Source organism: Elephantulus edwardii, unplaced genomic scaffold (genome assembly GCF_000299155.1).
Source record: "Elephantulus edwardii isolate Elephantulus edwardi_28Jun2011 unplaced genomic scaffold, EleEdw1.0 scaffold00289, whole genome shotgun sequence".
NCBI classification, from domain to species: Eukaryota; Metazoa; Chordata; class Mammalia; order Macroscelidea; family Macroscelididae; genus Elephantulus; species Elephantulus edwardii.
Genome location: NW_006400039.1, coordinates 120235 through 125489, shown reverse-complemented (window position 1 = coordinate 125489; position 5255 = coordinate 120235).

Below are 5255 nucleotides of genomic sequence, written 5' to 3'. Positions count from 1 at the left end.
TGCACTGCACAGATGTGCCTTCTTCACAGACTGAAGTTTGTGACAACCCGGCATCAGGCAGACCCTCCTTCCAACAGCAGGGGGCTCACTTTGGGTCTGTGGCCCATTTGGAACATTCTCACAATATTCTGAAGACTTCCTCCCACTGGACACCCTGCATGGTCTATCAAAGCCCAACGCACTGTCGCTGAGTCAATTCTGACTCACAGGGTCCTCCCTTGGGTTTCCAGGACCGTAACTCGTTATGGGAGGCACCTGCCTGTCTTTCCATCTTGGAGCAGTTGGTGGATTTGAATCACTGACCTTTTAGTTAGCAGTCCGACTCACGATGCACTCTGCCACCCACAAGGGCTCCTTTCCGAGGCGACGGGAGGGTCCATGCAGCCTTTGCACAAGGATCCAAGCCTCGTGAGTTTCTTGTCGCTGTGCGGCTGTTCTCTGAGGGACTCCCACATTCCTTAACTTCCCCAGGAAAGCGACTTTCAAAAAAAAAAAATAATAATAGAAGATGTGGCAAACAAACACAAGAAGAAATATTCAAAATTCCCAGCTATCAGAGAGATGCAAATCAAAACAACTATGAAATATCATCTCACCCCAGCAACAATAGCAAAGTTCAACAGGGTAGCAAACAACAAATGCTGGTGAGATTGTGGAGAGACTAGAACCCTTACTCACTGCTGGTGGGTGTGTAAAATGGTACAACCACTATAGAAGGTGGTCTGGCGCTTTCTCAAAACGTTGGAAATAGAAATACTGTCTGACTCAGCATTTCCACAACTAGGAATATACCCTAAAGAAACCAGAGTCATGACTCGAACAGATGTATGCACACCCATGTTAATTGGGGAATCATTCACAATAGCAAAGAGATGGAAGCAACCCAAGGGCCCATCAACACACAAATGGAGACAAAAACTACAGTACATTCACACAATGTAATAATATGCAGCACTGAAAAACAATGAACTCGTAAAACACTACACAACATGGGAGAGCCTGGAGGACATTATGCTGAGTGAAATATCTCTGTCACAAAAGGACAAGTACTGCACGGCACTGCTGTTATAAAACAGGACAGACGTGGGGAGGTTGGGGAGAGAATGGGTAAGGAGTGGATAGATAACGAACACTGCAGTAGAACAGATGAGGGTACTTTCTGAAAGGAATGAATTGTTAGGGAGCAATACAGGGAAAGGTGTGCACTGCAAGGGGGACTGGGGGAGAAGGGAGGGAGGGGGAAGAAAATGTGCTACAATGAATGAATCAAAGCAAATTTTTAAAAATCATATTAAGAGAAGATGGATGGGCGGGTGGTGTTCCCTGGGAGCCCCGGTGTCTCGTAAGCACTGCTCACAGGCCCTGCTGTTGCTGGGTGCTTGCTTAGCAAGTTCTCTACTGAAACTTGACCGAGTCTGCACTCACACTGCCCTCTCAGAAAATCTGTGTGCGTAATGCAGTTGTCAACCAATCAAAAAAGGTGCCAAAATTCCTGATAAAATTGAGTATCAAAACCCAAACCCTCTCCTGAGATGATTCTAACTTATGGTGCCTTCACCTCCATCCGGTTCCAAAGCTGCAAATCTCAACAGGAAGAGATTGTCCAGTGGTTGCTGGATTCGAACTGCTGACCTTTCACTCAGTTGTTGTTGTTGTTGTTATGTGCCATCGAGTCGCTTGCGACTCATAGCGACCCTATGTACAACAGCCCTAAACTCTGCTCTGTCCTGTGCCAATTGCACTGTCTCCAACACTCCCATCCCAATTATCCCAGTCACTGAATCAATCCACCTCATAAAGGGTCTTCCCCTCCTGCGCTGTCCCTCCACCCTCCCAAGCATGATGTCCCTCTCCAAGGGCCAATCTCTCCTCACAACATGTCCAAAGTATGTTAGACAGAGCCTCAGAATCCTTGCCTCCAAGGAGCCACCCAGTTTAACCCTTTCCAGGATGAATCTGTTTGTTTTCCTAGCAGTCCATGGTATTCTCAATACTCTTCTCCAGCACCACAGCTCAAAGCCATCAATTCTTCTATCCTCTTTGGTCATTGTCCAACTCTCTGATGCATAACAAGTTATTGCGAAGGCCATGGCCTGTATCAGATGCACCTTCGTCTCCAGAGAGACACCATTGCTCTTCAGTACTTTGGAGAGGTCCCTAACAGCAGACTTTCCCATGGCAATGTGCCTTTTAATTTCCTGGCTACTGGTGCCAAGAGTGTTGACTGTGGAGCCAAGCAAACTAAAGCTGTGTACAATCTCAATCTCTTCACCATCCATCCTGATGCTGCCAATTGGTCCAGTGGTGAGAATCTTTGTCTTCTTGACATTGAGCCTCAGTCCATATTGTAGGCTGCAGTCCTTGACCCTCTGCAGCAGTTGCTTCAGGTCCTCTTCAGTTTCAGCAAGCAGGGTTGTGTCATCTGCATAATGCAGATTGTTGATAAATCGTCCACCAATCTTGACCCCACATTTCTCCTCGTAGAGCCCAGCCTCACTCAGTAGCCCAACACATTAACCCTGCACTGCCAGAGTCCTGACAATTGTAACTGACAGAGCGCTGACCCAGGCAGGGTGACCAGCTGCTCAGTCTGCAAGTGACCTGTTAAACCTCCAGCGATCTTGTGGTTGCTGGGATCCCCACAGTCTCTGGGGTCTCTTGGTCTCTGTGGTCTCCATGGTGTCATGGTCTCTGTGGTGTCCACGGTCTCTGTGGTCTCCTGGTCTCCGTGGTGTCCACAGTCTCTGTGCTCTCTTGGTCTCTGGGGTCTCCATATTCTCATGGGCTCTGTGGTGTCCACGGTCTCTGTGGTCTCGTGGGCTCTGTGGTATCCACAGTCTCTGGGACCTCTTGGTCTCTGTGCTGTCCATAGTCTCATGGGCTCCGTGGTGTCCATGGTCTTTGTGGTCTCATGGGCTCTGTGGTGTCCATAGTCTCTATGGTCTCGTGGGCTCCGTGGTGTTCCACGGTTCATTCACACAAAGCTCTTACACATGAGATACTGGCACATGGCCTGGCAGAGCTTTGGGGACAGCCTGCTCCAAGGCCTGTGCATCCCAACCCAGACCCACATGCCCTGTGACCAGCTCAACATGGCCCTCCCTCAGCCATCCCACCTTCAGGCTGGGGAACATGCTGACTCAACGCAGAAAGGGCCCCCCAAGGCCACAGAGCCCTCGGCTGTACAGGAGGACCCAGGGTGACCAGGCCAGGGTCACGTGGGACCAGTTTGAGTGCTTCTAGCAACAGCTAGAGCTGGCTCCAGGGGTCAGGCATGAAGTTCACAGCTTCTAGTCATCTTCACAGGCCTCGGTCACTGGATGCCCACTGCTTCCCTTCAGCAGCTGTCCCTGTTGTCCACACTGAACATGGGCACTTCATCCAAGGGTTCAGGTTGACCAGTCCCCACTGTCCTTACTGCCCCAAGGATGCAGGCTCCGCCCTGCCAGCAGGGAATGGGCCATTGCTCACTGCCCACAAGGGAGCACTGCTGGATACAGGTTTTCCTTGTCTAGGACAGTGGAGAGAGGGGGTACCCACACCAAGGGACATAGATACTCAGGCCCAGCCGTCTGCTATTTATTGTGTCACCTGCCGTAGGGCTCAGAGCTGGCCCACTCGTGTGTGTCCTCTCAGCTCTGCTGTCCCCACATGGACGTGGAGGTGACCACTGCTAAAGTCCACACCCTCAGCCCCTGTGGTCTGAAAGGGCCCAGGTTCTTCCAGCATAGAGATCAGTGGTTTCTCTCCTGCTGTGCATGTGAAGACAACCTCCTGGGCACCTGTTTCACCATCATTTGTTTGACCCTCCAGTGTCAAGAAGCAGGTGGATATTCTCATGGGCCCCCTAAGGCCCACATAACCACATACTAATTCAGTACTGATACACTTAAATCTTGCATGAAAAGAAGGACGAGAGTGTAAGAAGTACTTTGAAATAGATTTTCCTTCTTAAACGTGTGGGTTTACCTGGTGAAGAATGCATGAAGACATGAAAGGAATTCGTGCAGGCGTATCCTGATGATTTCTATACAACCTTGATGAAGGAGAGTCACAATCCCAGTCTTCACGAGGGTCAGCAAAGAAGACCTTCCATGGCATGAACTAAGACGGCTGCAGCAATGTGCTTGTGCACGGTGAAGAGCCTGGGCCTTTCTGAACTTTTATTCACAAGGTGGCTTGCGAAGTAGTTGACTAGATGGTGTCCACCAACAAGAAGAACTCAGTTTAAAGAGAGGGGAACGCAAATTTTACTCATGTTGTTGGCAGGAATGATTCCAAAATAGAAGCGACATTTACAATGTGTGTGTCTCAATACAGAAATTGCTTTACGTGTATTCCTGACTTCAGTGGTCACAAGGGGCACAATATTAGTTTTCATGCACAAAGGGAAACAAATCCTCAGCCAACGGCAATGATTCAGGAGGAACTGGAGTCATTATCTTTACCGTATATTTTAAGGAAATGTCATTTGCCAGGTTAATTGTGATAATCATCAAGAACGTGGGAGAGCAAAGACTGGGAAGAAAGGTTTTGAATTATAATGTGTTAGAGATGAAAGATCTATATAAAAATGAAATACTGTAATTTGTAATTTGTTGTTACTACTTGTTTTCAAATCTTTAGATTATATTTTATTACTTCTTTTCATATATTCATTTATAATTATGACATCTATTCCAAAACAAGTATGAGTGATTTAAGGCTAAATTGATGGAAGTTAATTTTTTATTAGGGACAGTCATCAGAATTTTACATTGTTGGAGCCTCTGAATTGAATTAAGTGATTAATTTTGTTGGTTGTGAAATATATAGAATTCTTTCTGTAAAATTGTGATATATGACAAAAAAATCTTAGTGCCCTGCATCCATCAAAAAATTTATAATCCAGTTCATCTTATTCCATTAAAACGGCATACTCTATTCTTGCATTCAATAAGTACACCATAGTCACAATTTAAAAGAAGCTATGTTATGATTAGCTAAGACGTACACACATATACAAGCATCCTTTGTTTTATTGTGCTCCACAGATACTGAAATTTTGCTCTTTTCCTCCCTCTTACAGATTGTGCTAGCCTTGCATCAAACAAGTGAATTGGGTCATTTTTCCCCCAGACATGTGCTCACGTGGTGTCTCTGTGTCACACTCTGGTGACTCTCACAATATTTTTTTCTATAATTATATTTTATTAATTTTCATAAACATTTACAGAGATTTTGGGTTTCCATTCATTCATTGTTGCACTATTCTC